Source organism: Chiloscyllium punctatum, chromosome 30 (assembly GCF_047496795.1).
Source record: "Chiloscyllium punctatum isolate Juve2018m chromosome 30, sChiPun1.3, whole genome shotgun sequence".
Classification (NCBI taxonomy): Eukaryota; Metazoa; Chordata; class Chondrichthyes; order Orectolobiformes; family Hemiscylliidae; genus Chiloscyllium; species Chiloscyllium punctatum.
Genome location: NC_092768.1, coordinates 72,351,933 through 72,369,229, shown reverse-complemented (window position 1 = coordinate 72,369,229; position 17,297 = coordinate 72,351,933).

The window sequence follows — 17,297 nt, the reverse complement described above, 5'->3', positions numbered from 1 at the left end:
CCATTCATCCCTCTGCTTACTATCAACAACCCAACTGTGTATCCAATTGGCCAGTTCCACGTGATGGAATCTTCCAGAGCAGCCTGCCATGTGGAACCTTATCAAAGGCCTTACTGAAATCCATAGACACTACGTTAACCATTCTGCCCTCATCAACATTCTTGGTCACTTCACCAGAGGACTCGAAGAAATTTGGGAAGCATGATTTTCCACTCACAAGTCTATGCTGACTGCTCCAAATCAAACCCTGTGTAAGTAATGGGTGCAGTCAATGGTATGCTGTCCTTCATTGTAAGATGATTCGAATACATAAGTAAAGCCATTTTCCTGCTGTTGTAGAGCCTTGCTGAGAGAGCATTTGGGGCACTCTGTACAGATTTGATCTCCTTTGTAAGGAATGATCTCCTTACCACAGACACGGGTGATGGTAACATGAGGATAGAGTGAAGAAGCTGAGTGTTTAATCTGTAGAGCTGTGAGAGACGAAGAAATGGTGACACTGAAACACGAGGAGTGGCAGCGATCACTTATTTCCAAAAGAGACATTGACAGGGAGAGGAATTCCATACTTTACCCAGGATTGATTGGTGTGATTTATTGTCACGTGTACCTCAGTCCAGGGAAACACGTTGTTTATGAGCAGTGGAGACAGATCATAGTAAGCATGGCCAGACAGATCATAGGGTGGAAATAGACTTGGACAGAGTAAGGCATACAGGTTACACTGCACAGGACATGCACTAGACAAGATTAACATGAACAAGATCACCATTATTTGAACTTAGAGAGTCCATTCATCAGTCTAACGTGACCTTCCTAATAGTTTATATGCCTAAATTAACTCTCCCCATGTTATTGTGCAGTCGGTGTGTGAACCTTGTACTGAACATCAGGTTGTTCACAATCCCCAACAGCAGCCAAAATACCTTCCATCTGAAACAGGTAGCCATTCACAACAGCTTCCACCCTACACAGAGAACCCCAGGCTATCTTCTTGGAGATGGAATATGCCCTCTTGAGACTTCACACAAGACATATGGCTTCCCTCCTCACCACTAGAAAACCACGTTGAAGTCCCACGTGTGTATCATAAACAACGGAGCCAAGAGGAACAACGTGGAGCAGTCTGTCTGTGCAGCCTCTGCCCCACTTGTTCATCATGTTAGAGCATCAATTAGGAGACAGTGAGGACTGCTGATGCTGGAGATCAGAGTAGAGCCTCGATTGCTGGAAAAGCACAGCGGGTCAGGCAGCATCCGAGAAGCAGGAGAATCGACGTTTCGGACATAAGACATTGATCAGGAATCAGCATCAATTACCTCATTCTGCGCTCTTGTAAGTGCATTGAGGTGGGAATGGCCTCCTACTGTTCCTGTATAAGGGACTCAAGGGACTGACTGGCTTCTTCCTCGTCCAATTGGACAGGGCCAAGGGCCTGATTGGGTTACTCCTGGTTCCTGTTTGACAGCTAGATGTGCTGACAAGTGTGACAATGCTGCAGCTTAAAGAGGTAATTTTTATCCTGGTTTCTTTTAAGAGAGAGATTGAACGATCGTTACCAAGCTGGTTAGTTAAGACCACTTGAGTAAACAGCTAGGGAGGCCTTAGGCTAATTTTAATGCAGCCTGAATGGTTGTGGCCAGCTCTCACAGATTAGGATCTCTGGGTTTTGGTTTCTCAGTAACATCAAAAACTATAGTGGTCTCCAAAGAGTTGGAAGCCTCAGGGAATGTCTCCTGGCTGCTACTCTATCTGAATTTTCTCTTGATGCTGTTTTCAATTCCTGAATTTTCCTTTTTGCTAAGGGCTGTGTTTATGGGAATTTCTTATGTTGGACTAGTTCATTAGTAATAGCTCCTAGATCGATTATTCTGTTTAGTTGCCCAATACAATTACGTTCTTCTAAATTCCTCTTTCTTTGGTTTTATTTTATCTTCCGCGTTTAAATAAATGGTGTTTTCTTCACACCGAGTATTTTGACCAGTCACATTGCATCTGCGACAGACACTTTATATTTCCTTTAAAATAAGAAAACTTTAGAGTCTAGGTTACCGCCTTCAAATATTTTCGAGGTGGTCTGGTGTGGACCATCACACTGGACTCCTTCTCTTCCTGAGTGATAGGCTGGAGGCACTGAATCGGCTGTCCTTGTTCTTCTCCAAAAGTTTCAATGGACTAAATGGCTTCCTCATATTCCTGTGAAAATAGCGTGAGGTGGTGAATGAACTCTTGTTTTACTGGGGCAATGTGCAGTGTCAGGAAGTGCTGTTACATGAATGTTATGGACACTTTGACAGCACAGGCCTCAATGGAGTCTGGGTCTTGTTGCACATGGACACAAACCAGTTCAGGAACTGACGGGGGATAAAATGTTCTGAACATTGTGTAATCTTCACCGACCATCCCCAATTCTGATCTTATGGTGAGGAGGGTGGGGGCGGGGAGACATTGATGAAGCAGCTGAAGATGTTTGTGAAGAGGAAGCTATCCTGAGGATCTCCCACAGAGGTGACCCAGGACTGAGATGATGAACATCTTCCTTTGATCCCAAACACTGGAGAGGTTACTCTGATTCACATTATGTCCAGTTTTGTTAAGCTCCTTTATGTCAACAGAAGTTAATCACTGCCTTGATATCGGGGCCAGTCATTTTTATCTGAACCCTTGAGTCAACCTCTTTTGTTCATATCAATAGGCCATGGTATAGGAACAACACGTGTTTTCTTCAAACAAATGGTATTGAATGTCAGGGTTTCTCTTCTCAAGAATGTTAGGCAGCAAGATGACTGAAAGTGTTTGAAGAGGAGGTAGATGGATATTGACCTGTCAGAGAGTTGAGGGCGATGAAGAATTGGGTATTGAAGAGGGTCTCAGACCGAGAGCAGATCAGTCACGATCTTAGTGAAGGGCAAGGCAGGTTTGGGGAGTAAATGACCTGCCCCTGTTTCTGATGTTCTCCCATTCTGTTATTGGAAAGTTAGTGGGTGTTATTTTCATGAATGCTCTGTTGCAGACAGGGAGACCAGAGGATTCTGTGAGCCATCCCTGGGTGACGTATGGGGAGTGAAGTTGGGTCTACAACATGACCAACAAATGGAGCACAAGTTGCAGAGAGGGGAAGCTCTGTGAAGAGAGATGAGGGGCCTTTTTCATACCCAGCCTGGGTTTTCCAATTATATTTCCCAAATCACCTCAAACCGTGTGGGACAGTCTTGAAGGGCCGAATGGTCTCCTCTGTTTCTGTGCACCAGGTTATAGGAGTAAGTAGCCTCCAACTGCTCCTGTCTAGCAGGTTTGAGGGGCTGAATGGAACACAGGAACATGGGACTGAGGAGCAGGAGTGGGTCATTAGTTACATTAAGCCTTCTCCACCAGGCACTAAAATTGTGGCTGATCAGGTTGTGGTCTCAGCCTCACTTTCCTGTCTCCATCCCATTATGCATGACTCACTTCTCTGTCAAATGTTTACCTAACGCAGCTTTCAATCAACATGAACATCAAGGCACGATAAACTTCCAGCGAAGAGAATTATGACTTGAAAGGTCCTTTCAGAATTTTTTGTCATCGCTCTTTAAGACTCAGAGAGTCATGCAGAACGGAAACAGACCCGTTAGTCCAATCTGTTCACTCCGATCAGATATCAAATCTGATCCAGTCCCATTTGCCAGCATTTGGTCAATATCCCTCCTCTCAGATACTTTTTAAATGTGCGATTGTAACCGCCTTCAGCACTTCCTCTGACAGCACTTTCTGTACACACACCACTCTCTGTGTGAAACATTTATCTTCATGTCCCTTCTAAATCAATCCTCCTCACCTTCAACCTATGCCCTCTTGTTTTGGAACCCCCTATCCTGGTGGAGCAGAGTGTGTTAAACACTTTCTTAACCCCACTATTTATATGAGATGCAAATTTTAAAGAATTAAACCTGACGGCCTAGGTTTTCTGTACTACAGCACTGCCAAAGGCCCAGCTTTTAATTGTTTAGGTCCTGTTCTTGTTTGATTTACCAAATCCAATGCCTCGCATTAATTCAAACTAAACTCCATCTGCCACACCTCAACCCAGTGTGTGATATTACTGCCTCCTCCCCCTAGCATCACTCGACAATACCCACAAAGCTGTAACATTATTCTCCTGTGGGTTTGTTCATCAGACTGTCCTGACATGCTGGGACATACCTCTGCAACAGGCAGGACTCGAATCCAGGCCTTCTAGTCCAGAGCTAGGCACACTACCACACAAGTTCAGGAATTGGAATCAAATCCAGAGCTCTGGCTCAGAGAGAGGGACACTACCCAATACAACTACCATACTCAGATTTTGGGTCATATTTTAGTGCCCATTTTCAGTTCGGTGTGGATGATTATAATCAGGTTGCCATTACTGAATTACAAAAAACACTTTGTATTATTAAACAAATGCAAGATATTTGTCTCAACTGTAGGATATTGAGTCTATATGCTATGCTATCGAAATTAACTATGACCATCTTTAATTGCTATTATCTGAAGTCTGCAATATTAAGGAAAGAAATTCTGCAGCCACACTCTGCCCAATGAAGGGTCTCAAATAGATATTTATTACTGAACACCAGAGACGAACGAAGACCTTAATTTCTGGTCCCAAAACACCGATCACTCTTAACCACCTCTAACGTGCGACTGCCCTCTTCCTAAAACAATGAAGTGACACCAGGCCGCTGATTACTGTCCAGCCTCTCCTCCCCACTGACTGTATCTGCAATCTGTTCCTCCTCCCCCTAACCACACAAGGCAAACCAAGCTCAAGATCTTTGTGAAACTCAAGGCTGGAATGTGCAGGCCTCCTGGAGAGAGGGATGGGCATTTTAAAATTGAAGGAGGAGGGGGAGGTGGCAGTAATATCACACACTGGGCTGAGGGGTGGCAGATGGAGTTTAGTTTGGATTAATGCGACGCATTGGATTTGGTAAATCAAACAACAGCAGGACCTATACAATTAAAAGTAGAGCCTTTGGCAGTGTTGTAGAACAGAAACCTAGGCCGTCAGATTTAATTCTTTAAAATTTGCATCTCATATCGATAGTGTGGTTAAGAAGGTGTTTAGCACACTTGTCTTCATTGGTCAGACCTTTGAGTATCAGAATTGGGACGTCATGTTATGGTTGTACAGGATATTGGTGAGACCTCTTCTGGAATACTGTGTCCAGTCTGGTCATCCTGCCCGCTCATTCCATAGGCACACCACCCTCTGGGTGAAAAAGCTGCCCCTTAGTTCACTTTTAAATGTTTCCCCTCTCACCTTAAGCTGATGTCCGCTAGTTTTGGTCTCCCCGTACCCTAAGAAAATACCTTGACTATTCACTTTGATATTACTGACCTTGATATTATTAAGCTGGAGAGGATTGAGAAGAGATTAACCTGGATGTTGCTGGGAAAGGAGGGATTGAGCTAGGCTGGGATTTTTTTCACTGAAGAATATGAGATTAAGCAGTAACTTTACAGAGGTTTATAAAATAATGGGGGGTACAGAGAAGCTGAAGGGAGGGCTGATGTCTTTTCCCTAGAGTTGGGGATTCAAACCTGAGGGATATTTTAAGTTGCGAGGAAAAATGATTCGCAAATGTCACGAGAGGTAATTATTTTAGACCGAATCTGGCTTGTGTGTGGAATGAACTTCCAGAGGAAGTGGTGAAAGCAGGGACAGTTACAACATTTAAAGGACATTTAGATCAGTCCATGGATAAGACATCAGTTTGGATGGTGTGTGAGCAGCTGCCCTCTCCCTTCCCTTCTCTGAATGAATCCCTGTTGGTTTTCACCCTCTGCCAATGTCTGTGCAGTGGCATGTGGAGGCCAGCAGAGGGTGGCATTGCATCACTTTAAGCACCACAGAGACTGCCAGACCTGCCCCACACAGAGACACACAGATGCACACAGCAATTGTTAGGACACAACATTGAGCTCATCTGGTAATATAAACTAAACATAAAGAAATGGTCAATTGGCTTTGTAAACTGTTAAAATATGAGTGACAGAGGACTCCCAAATTCCACTGTTTAAATTAAAACATCAATTTATTTATTTAACTCTGAAACTGAACATTTTACACCAACTATTCACAACTCTGAGACCCCCTTTCTTTAACTGCTTATTACCCTACACCAACTCTACAGTAATGTACTGTTTCAAAAAGACAATTATTAAAATTACATAAACGTAATTTCAAAACCACACAGCAGCTGTTGTTTCATCTGACCTCACACCAAGATCCTTTTTTCCCATCTTTCCTGGGAAGACTGGCTCTTGTTACAGGATGCTATCGAAGTGTCTACATTTCAGTATTCTGCAACCTGGGAACACATCCTTCCATGACACTGTCTCTCAGTCTCCCCCTCTCTGTCTATTTCCTAAACCCCTCCCATGTGGTGATATTTAAACTGAGTCCCCCGCCATCTCTCTCTGGCAGTGAGGTTCATACCCACAGCACCCCCTTGTCATGGCAACAATGGAGATATGGAGCTGTAAATGGGTGGAAGCTGCACATCCTGTCACTTCCATGCCGGTCTGCAGGTTTCCCCACACTGGGCAGGGATCTAACACAGTGTTACTGAGCAATGCACTGGTGTGGGGTACACAGTCCTACATGCTGGGAGGGTAACTGCTCCTGGGTTACAGATCAATGCACTGGGGTGGGGTACACAGTCCTACATGCTGGGAGGGTAACTGCTCCTGGGTTACAGTTCAATGCACTGGGGTGGGGTACACAGTCCTACATGCTGGGAGGGTAACTGCTCCTGGGTTACAGATCAATGCACTGGGGTGGGGTACACAGTCCTACATGCTGGGAGGGTAACTGCTCCTGGGTTACAGATCAATGTACTGGGGTGGGTTACACAGTCCTACATGCTGGGAGGGTAACTGCTCCTGGGTTACAGATCAATGCACTGGGGTGGGGTACACAGTCCTACATGCTGGGAGGGTAACTGCTCCTGGGTTACAGATCAATGCACTGGGGTGGTGTACACAGTCCTACATGCTGGGAGGGTAACTGCTCCTGGTTTACAGATTAATTCACGGGTGATCACTGCACATCCTGCTGTGCTGGTCAGACTATCTGTGGTTTATAGAGAATGTAATGATGTGGTCAGTGCAGCTCCCCACGCTGGATGGATATGTGGCCTTTGCACAGTACATCATGTTGGTGGGGTGGATAGAGGGGGAAGGTCATGGACAGGTCAAGGAATTCCTCAGAACGTTCTGTCCCCGACATTCTATAACTGACATTCCCCAGAACGTTCTGTCCCTGACATTGTTTGTGAACGGCCGGACGTCAGTGAATTGAACAAACGATAAGATCCCGAGGGAAGAGATCCCGTTCTAGGGAGAAGGAGACACTGTTCCGAAGGTCCCTTAGGCAGTTAAAGGGGTGAACACGTTTTCCCTGCGTTTACATTTCTTCACGACACAAGATCGACCACAATTTAGACCAAAATACAGAAATTCCCAAACTCCGTTTGTCTTCAGGAAACTGGGAGAGAATCCTTCAGGACAGCAACGTTTCCACCCTCCGTATTAGGAACTGGGAAGGAGTGACCTGTGTCTGCTCTCGAGTGATCGAGTGTGTGGGAATGTTCTAGAAACCATCTGTCCTTATGGATGTGTCTCTGTGTGTTTGGGGAGGGAGGGTTTCTTCTGGTTTATGTCACATTTTTGTCAGTAATTCCAACCTTCCCATTTGTTATTCCAGCTCCAATTATTTTAATAAATCCCTGAATACAGGGACACATTTGAAAATCTCACTGGGTCCCCGATCAAACGGGTCCCTTTGCCTCCAGGCTGATGGATAATGGGTTTGTTTTCCTTCCTCACAGTTAACGTAGTGACCATCTACGTCCTGCTTTATAAAGATTGTGGATTGTCTCCATGTGTCAGACGTTACCTGTGGGCCATGGCAGCGGCGGATCTCCTGGTCATTATCCTCGACCTGATCCTGAGACACATTCCCATTGTTTATCGGGAACAGTTTTATTTCCTGTACTCCGTCCCCTTGTGTAATATCCACGCCGTCCTGCTTTATGCAGCCACTGACTGCTCTGTCTGGTTCACCGTTACTTTCACCGTTGATCGGTTTGTGGCCATTTGTTGCCAGAAGCTGAAAAGTAAATATTGCAGTGAGAAAACGGCGGCTGTGGTTCTGGGAGCAGTGACTGTGCTGAGCTGTTTAAAGAACATTTCCTGGTATTTTATGTTCACGGCTCGGTATCGGCTGGAGAACTCCCCCTGGTTTTGTGATGTAACACTCGTTACTCCAGTGTCTGGATCACAATCGAGTTCCTCCACCACATTCTAACCCCGGGTGTCCCATTTCTCCTGATTCTGCTGCTCAATGTTCTCACCGTCAGACATATTTTAGTGACCAGCAGAGCCCGCAGGAGACTCCGCGCTCACACCAATGGGGACGCTCAGTCTGACACTGAAATGAGAAACCGAAAAAAATCCATCATTTTACTGTTTGTGATCTCGGCCAATTTCATCCTGTTATGGTCAATGTTAATGCTGTATTCTATATGGAGCCGGATGTGGTGGACTGTGGATACCCCTCTGTATCTCGATCTCTTTGTGCAGGAATTGGGCTTCATGCTGCAGCTCCTCAGTTGCTGCACAAACACCGCGATTTATGCCGTGACCCAGACTAATTTCAGGCAGCAGCTGAAGAATGTGCTGAAATATCCCTTCACCCAAATCCATCCATCCATCAAATTCCCTCATTAATCAATCCATCCGGGATTTTCTCATTTCAGTTCAGTGTTTCAGCAATGGAGCAGCCTGTCGCTATGGTAACAGACTGAGGGTAGCGCTGGTTTGTCCATCCTTATCCCCCAGGGGGGTTACAGGGAAACATTTCAATGTTTCTCACAACTCAGGGGCCAGTGAGAAAAGGCACCATCCCACTGACTGTATCCATCACTTCCATTTGTAACCAATAAAAATGTTGATTAAAGCGTGCCGAGCAGCAGAGTGACCGATGTTGTTGTGTGTCTTTGTGTTGGAGAAGCTGAGCTGGAGAGAGACAGACTCAGCCCCAAGTCCTGGTCCTCAGGGAAGGGAAGGGCACCGCGCCCTGAGCTCAGGAGCTGGTTTTAACTCCCTCTATCCCCCCAATCTAACCTGGCCTCCCCATTTCCTCTCTTCCTCCTCAATTCTCTCTCTCTCTCTTCCACCACCTCTCCTCTTCATTCTCCCTCATCCCCCTCTCTCACACACACACCCAAAACTGGTTTCTCCACCTGCCTCCATTCTTCCCTCTCCCCCTCCCCCTCACTGTCTCTCTCTTGCCGCCTCTGTCTCCCTTCTGCAATTCCATCTCTATCACATTTCCCCCCCTCCTCCCATATCCCATCCGCACCATCGCACACGCAGCCTCACCACTAATACCCCAGTCTCTGGGTCAGAGGGGAAGGGAAGGACCAGGGAGACAGTGTGTGGCAGATAGACAGGGAGGGAGGGAGAGAGATTCAGCCGAAGAGAAACGGAAGGAGGTGGAGAGAGAGAGAGAGAGAGTCACCGAGGAAGAGAGATCGAGAGTGGGAGAAGGTGGAGAGAGAGTGAGGGGCAGGGAGAGAGAGGGGCAAGGGAGAGATAGTTTGAGGAAAAGAAAGAGAGAAACACGGGAGGAGATACTGAGAGTGAGGTTTGCGAGAGAGAGTGGGCGAGAGAAAGTGTGAGACTGAGAGGGGGTAAGGGAGGGGGCAAGAGAGAAAGGGGGTGAGAAAGAGACGGGACGAGAGAGAGAGCGAGGGCAGGAGAGAGAAATGGTGAGAGAGAGCAAGGGCAAGAAGGAGACGGGAGTGTGTGGGGGGTGGTCGAGAGAGGGGGGGGCAAGAGAGAGAGAGAGTGTGAGAGCGAGTGTGAGGGGGCAAGAGAGGACGAGACAGAGCGAGAGGAAGGGAGGGAGAAAATGGGAGAATGAGAGAGGGAGAGAGTGGGCAAGAGAAAGATCGAGGGGGCTGCGTGTGTGTGTGAGAGAGAGAGAGAGGGAGGGAGACGGGCGAGAGAGACCGACAGGGAGAGGAGTGACAGAGGAGAAGAGGTTGCGAGAGCGAGAGAGAGGGGATGAGAGAGCGGGAATGTGGGAGAGAGTTTGTGAGAGAGACGGGGTGGGAGTGAGAGAGAGGCGACTAGCGAGTGACAGATGACAGAGAGTGGGGCGTGAAAGAGAGAGACAGAGAGAGAGGGTAGAGAGAGAGAGAGAGGAGGCGGGAGTGGGAGGGGGGGTCGAGAGAGACAGAGAGGGAGAGCGAGAAAGAGAGAGAGAGAGAGATGAGAGAGGGCGACGGGGTTGAGAGGAAGAGAGGGTGCGAGAGCGAGAGTGAGATGGGATGAGAGAGCAAAGGAGGGAGACATGTGTCGAGAGAGAGAGAGGTCAAGAGTGATAGAGGGGAGTGAGAGATGGCGACAGGGAGAGGATGACAGAGAGAGAAGCCATAATGAGAGAAAGAGTCGCAGAGAGATGAAGAAAGGAAGTGAGCAAGGGGGAGAGAGTGTGCACGAGAGAGACAGTGAGAGAAAGAGGGGGCGAGAGAGAGAGAGAGGTCAAGATGGAGGGAGAGAGGGGCCAGATATGAGAGAGAGAGGGAGAGAGATGGTTGAGAGAGAGAGGATTGATAGAGAGAGAGAGAAGGGGGCGGGATAGAGAGAGGGCAACAGAGAAAGAGATGGGGGGAGTGAGAGAGAGAGGCCACGAGAGAGGTAGAGGGAGCGAGAGATAGGGGAGAGCGAGATGGAGAAATGGGGCAAGTGAGAGGTAGAGAGAGAGAGGAGGCAAGAGACGGAGTGAAGGCCATAAGAGACAGAGAGAGAGACAGACAGAGACAAAGAAAGAGTGATGAGGCAAGAGTGAATGAGGAAGACAGTGGTGAGAGAGAGAGAACAGACAGGGGCCAAAGAAAGAGAGGTGCGAGAGAGAGAGGGGCGGGAGAGAGGGGGGGGGGTGATAGACAGAGGGATAAAGAGAGAAAGGGAGAGAGCGAGAGAGGGAGAACGAGAGAGAGAACGAGAGAGAGAGAGAGAATGAGAGAGAAAGAGAATGAAAGAGAACGAGAGAGAACAAGAGAGAGGGAGAAAGGTGCAAGAGAGAGGGAAAGAGGGGGCAGATACGAGAGGGAGTGAGAGAGCAAGAGAGAGGAGAGAGCGAGGAGGGAGACAGGGAGACAGGGAGAGAGTGAGCGAAAGAGAGCAAGAGAGGAGAGAGAGAGGGGCGACAGAGAGAGAGAGCGAGGGGGAGAGAACGAGGGGGAGAGAGAGGGGGAGAGAGAGGGGAGAGAGTGCGAGGGGAGAAAGGGAGAGGGATACAGAGAGAGAGAGCACGAGCATTTGAGAGGGAGAGCGAGAAACAGAGACGGGAAGAGCAAGAGAGAGGAGGGCAGAGCAAGAGATGGGGGCAAGCTAGAGACAGAGTGATGAGAGAGAGGGTTGCGAGAGAGAGAGGAGGTGAGGGAGGGAGGACTGAGAGAGATAAGGAGAGAGAGAGAGCAACAGACAGACATAGAGAGAGATAGAGTAAGAGTGAGAAAGAAGAGGTGAGAGAGGGAGGGAGGACTGAGAGAGAGGAAGAGAGACAGACAGACAGACAGGCAGAGCACGAGTGAGCGAGCGAGAGAGAGTGAGATGAGCAAGAGAGGGGAGCAAGAGAGAGGGAGAGAGAGCGTGAGAGAGGCTGAGAGCACAAGAGAGAGAGGAAGAGTGAGAGAGAGATAGGAACAGTAAGAGAGAGAGAATGCGAGTGTGGGGGGGGGGGACACAGAGAGGGATAGAGAGAGAGAGTGGGAGAGAGAGGGACAGCAAAAGAGAGGGGAGGCGAACGAGAGACAGAGGGATGAAAGAAAGGGGCACGAGAGAGACAGAGGAGGCAAGAGAGGGAGGGAGAGCTGAGAGAGAGAGTCAGACAGTGTGACAGAGAGAGGCAATGAGAGGGGGAGAGATATGAGACGATGGAGGGAGGGAGGGGGACGACGGGGGGAGAGATGGAGATGATAGGGAGAGAGAGGAAACGATGGGGGAGAGAGATGGAAAAGAGAGGGAGAGAGAGGAGATGATGGGAGAGAGAGACGGGTCGATGGGTGAGAGAGAGAGAGGACGAGAGAGGGAGAGAGAGGGGACGATGGGGAGAGAGAGGGGACGAGAGAGGGAGAGAGAGGGGGAAGAGTGGGGACGAGAGGGGGGAAGTAGCGGACGAGAGGGGGAGAGAGAGGGAGAAAGAGCGTGGATGAGAGAGGGGAGAGAGAGGGGATGAGATGGGGAGAGAGAGGGGACGAGAGAGGTAAGAGTGAAGGGAGAGAGAGGTGACGAGAGGGGTGGAAAGAGGGGACGAGAGGGGGGAGACAGGGGACGAGAGAGGGGGACCGAGAGAGGGGGCGAGAGTGGGAGAGAGAGGGAACAAGAGACGGAGAGAGAGGGGAAGACAGAGGGGGAGAGAGTTTATGAGAGGGGGCGAGGGGAAAAGAGGAGGGGAGAGAGGGGACAAGAGGAGAGAGAGGGGACGATGGGGAGGGGGGTGAGCGGGATAGAGAGGGGGAGAGAGAGGGTAAGAGAGGTGGTACAAGAGGGGGAGAGCGAGGACGAGGGTGGAGAGAGAGGGGACTAGAGAGAGAGGGGAGGAGAGAGAGGGGAGGAGAGAGGAAGAGAGGGGAAGAGAGGGGAGAGAGTGGGGACGGGGGTGAGAGAGAAGGGATGATAGGGGGAGAGAGAGGGGACGATGGGGGTAGAGAGAGGGGAGAGAGGGGGGAGAGAGGGGGCAGACAGGGGATGATGGGGGAGAGAGTGGGGACGAGAGAGGAATAGAGGGAGAGAGAGAAGGGATGAGAGGGGGAGAAAGAGGGGTCGAGAGAGGGAGAGAGATGGGCGGATGGGGAGAGAGAGAGGGGATGATGGGGGGAGATAGAGGGGACAAGAGGCGGAGAGAGCGGGGATGATGGTGGTGACGGGGAGAGACAGAGGGAGACTGAGGGGACGAGAGAGGGAGAGAGAGAGGGAGACTGAGGGGACGGGAGAGGGAGAGAGAGAGGGGGGGAGGGGACGAGAGAGGGGAGAGAGATTGGATGCGAGGGGGAGCGTGTGGACGAGAGGGGGGAGAGAGAGGGGACGAAAGAAGGTTAGAGAGGGGACGATGGGGGGAGAGTGGAGGAGTGAGAGGCGGAGAGAGGGGGGAGGGAGAGGGCAACAGAAGTGGGATAAGAGGGGGAGAGAGAGAGGACAAGGGTGGAGAGAGGGGGTTGACAGTGGGAGAGAGAGGGGAGGGAGAGAGAGTGGAGGAGAGAGGGAGCGAGAGGGGGCAAAAGAGGGAGAGAGTGGACGGGTGTGAGAGAGAAGGGACTATAGGGGGAGAGGGAGTGGACGAAAGGTGGAGAGAGAGAGGCGAGGAGAGGGGGATAGAGAGGGGATGATGTGGAAGAGAGCGGGGATAAGAGGGGGAAAGAGAGGGGACGTTGGGGGTGATGGGGAGAGAGAGGGAGAGAGAGTGGACGAAAGAGGGAGTGAGAGGGGGAGGAAGAGGGGACGAGAGTCGGGAGAGAGAGGGAATGAGAGGGGGAGAGAGGGGCCTAGAAAAGGGAGAGTGAGGTGACATGAGGGAGAGAGAGAGGAGACGAGAGATAGAGAGGGGTGAAGTTGTGGGGGAGAGAGGTGATGAGAGGGGGGAGCGAGGGGAAGAGAGGAGGAGAGAGAGTGGATGAGAAAAAGAGAGAGAGGGGACGATGGGGGGACAGTGGGGGAGTGAGAGGAGGAGAGTGGGAGGACAGAGAGGGTACGAGAGGTGGGACAAGAGGGGGAGAGAGCGAGGACGAGGGTGGAGAGAGAGAGGGTCGAGAGAGGGAGAGATAGGGGAGGGAGAGAGAGGGGAGGAGAGAGGTGAGAGAGGGGTGATTAGAGGGGAGAGAGTGGACGGGTGTGAGAGAGAAGGGATGATAGGGGGAGAGAGAGGGGACGAGAGGGGAAGAGCGCGGGGACGATGGGGTGACGGGGAGAGAGGGAGAGAGCGGGGACGAGAGAGGGGAGAGAGAGAGGATGAGAGGGGGAGAGAGGGGAAGAGAGAGGGGAGAGAGGTGACATGAGGAGGAGAGAGGGGACAAGAGAGAGAGGGGGAAGGGAGGGGAGCAGGTGATGAGAGGGGGAGCTAGCAGACGAGAGGGGGAAAGAGAGGGGACGAGAGAAGGAGAGAGAGGGGATGATGCGGGAGAGAGGGGAGTGAGAGGGGGAGAGAGGGGTGAGAGAGAGGACGAGTGTGGAGAGAGAGGGGACGATGGGGGAGAGGGGGGAGTGAGAGGGGGCGAGAGGGGGGGAGAGAGAGAGGGTAAGAGAGGTGGGACAAGAGGGGGAGAGAGAGAGAGGACAAGTGTGGAAAGAGATGGGATGAGAGAGGGAGAGAGGGGGAGGGAGAGAGAGGAGAGGAGAGAGGGGGAGAGAGGGGAGGGAGAGAGAGGGGAGGAGAGAGGGGGAGAGAGGTCAGGGAGAGGGAGGGGAGGAGAGAGGGAGAGAGACGGGACAAGGGGGGAGAGAGGGGGATGGGGGTGAGAGAGAATGGACGATAGGGGATGAGAGAGGTGACGATGGGGAAGAGAGACCGGCGATGGGGGGTAAGAGAGGGCATGAGATGGGGAGAGAGGTGATGAGAGAGGGAGAAAGCGTGGACTATGGAGGTAGAGCGAGGGGAGAGAGAGGGGGAGAGAGGGATGATGGCGGTAGCGAGAGGGGACGAGAGAGGGAGAAAGGAGGAGAGAGGGGACGAGAGAGGTGATAGGGAGGAGAGAGAGATGGAGAGAGGGGAGAGAGTTGATGAGAGGGGATAGTGAGGGGACGAGAGGGGGAGAGAGATGGGACGATGGGGGGAGGGGGGCAGTGATGGGGGAGAGAGGGTTGAGAGAGAGGGCAAGAGAGGTCGGACAAGACGAGTTGAGAGAGAGGATGAGGGTGGAGAGAGAAGGGACGAGAGAGGGAAACAGAGGGGAGGGACAGAGAGGGGAGGAGAGAGGGAGAGAGAGGGGACGAGAGGGGTTGAGAGAGGGAGAGAGATGGGAGGATGGGGGAGAGAGAGGCGATGATGGGGGAGAGAGAGTGGACGAGAGGTGGAGAGAGCGGGGACGATGGGGGTGACGGGGAGAGAGAGGGAGACAGAGGGGACGAGTGAGGGAGAGAGAGAGGGGGAGGGAGAGAGAGGGGGAGGGAGAGGGGAGAGAGATTGGATGAGGGGGGGTGAGAGTGGATGAGAGAGGGGAGAGAGAGTTGACGTGAGGGGGAGAGAGAGTCGTCGAGAGAGAGAGGGGAAGAGAGAGAGAGGGGGAGAGAGGTGATGAGAGGTCGAAGCGAGGGGACGATCTGGGGAGAGAGTGGGGACGAGATTGGGAGAGAGAGGGGAGAGAGAGGGGGGGGGGGACGATGGGGGGAGAGAGTGAGGACGATGGTGGGAGAGAGAGGGTATGAGTCAGGGAGAAAGTGGGGACAAGTGGGGGAGAGAGAGGGGGCGAGAGGGAGAGAGAGGGGCCCTGGAGGAGTGAGAGGGTAGTGGGAAAGGGGGGACGAACGAGGGATTGAGACAGGAGGGAGAGAGGGGGACAATGGGGTGTGAGAGAGGAGATGATGGGGGGAGAGAGAGGGGACGAGAGGGGGAGCGAGAGGGGAGAGAGAGGGAGAGAGGTGGGGACGATGGAGAGAGAGGGAGAGAGGGGACAGACGGGGGAAGAGAGAGGGGACGACGGGGAGGTGGGGAGAGAGAGGGATAGAGGGGGGTCGATGGGGGGAGAGAGAAGTGACAAGATGGGGAGAGAGAGAGGGGGATGATGGGGTGAGACAGAGGGGACGAGAGGGGGAGATAGAGGGAACGACGGGTGAGAGAGAGTGGACGGTGGGTGGAGAGAGACAGGCCGAATGAGGGGGAGAGAGGATGAGAGCAGGAGGGAGGGGGACTAATGAGGGAGAGAGGGGGTGAGAGTGGGGGGAGAGAGAGAGAGGCGGATGATAGGGGAGAGAGAGGGGACAAGAGAGGGGCGAGAGAGGGGTAAGAGAGGTGACGAGAGGGGTGGAGAAAGAGGTGATGAGAGGGGGAGACAGGGGATGAGAGGGGGGATAAAGGGGATGAGAGCGGGATAGAGAGGGGACGAGGGAGGGAGAGAGAGGGGGAAGGGAGGGGTCGTGAGAGGGGAGAGAAAGGGGAGAGAGAGGGGAGAGAGGTGACGAGAGGAGTGGAGTGAGCGGACGAGCGGGGGAGAGAGGGGGGACGATGAGGGGAGAGAGGAGACGACAGAAGGAAAGACAGGGGACGATGGGGGGAGAGAGAGTGGGAGTGAGGGGGGAGAGAGGGGGAGAGGGAGGGGCCAAGAGAGGGAGAGAGAGGGGAAGAGAGAGAGAGGGGGGAAGAGAGAGAGTGGAAGACAGAAGGAGAGAGAGGGGGTGAGAGAGGGGAGAGAGAGGGGGCGCAATGGGGGAGAGAGAGAGGAGAGAGGGGGGTCGATGGGGGAGAGAGAGGGGATAAGAGGAGGAGAGAGAAGGAACAAGAGAAGGAAAGAGAGGGGACGATGGGGGGAGAGAGAAAGGGAGTGAGAGGGGGAGAGTGAGGGAAAGAGAGGTGGGACAACTGGGGGAGAGAGAGAGGACGAGGGTGGAGAGAGAGGGGACGAGAAAGGAAGGAAGATGGGCGGGAGAGAGAGGGGACGAGAGGAGAGAGAAAGGGACTGGATGAGAGAGAAGGGACGAGAGGTGGAGAGAGAGGGGAGGATGGGGAAAGAGAAGGGATGATGGGTGCGAGAGAGGGGATGGAGGTGAGAGAGAAGGGAAAGAGGAGGAGAGAGAGGGAACGATGGAGGGGGAGAGAGAGAGGACGAGAGGAGGAGAGAGAGGGGTGGCAGTGAGAGGGGAGAGAGAGGGGATGATGACGGGAGACAGAGGGGACGAGAGAGGGAGAGAGAGGGGACGATGGGTTAGAGAGAGAGGGGACGATGTGGGGAGAGTGAAGGGACGAAAGGGGGAGAGAGAGGGTAGAGAGAGGGAGAGAGAGGGGAGAGAGAGGGAGAGAGAGGGGATGATGGGGGAGAGAGAGGGAGAGAAAGGGGACGATGGGTGGCCAGAGAGGAGACGATGCGGGAAGAGAGAGACAAGAGAGAGGGGAGAGATAGGGATAGAGAGGGGACGATAGGGTGAGAGAGGAGGAGAGGGAGGGCAGTAGAGGTGGGACAATAGGGGGCGAGCGAGAGGACGAGGGTGGAGAGAGAGGAGACGAGAGAGGGAGAGAGAGGGGACGGGAGAGAGGGGGGACTATGGGACGA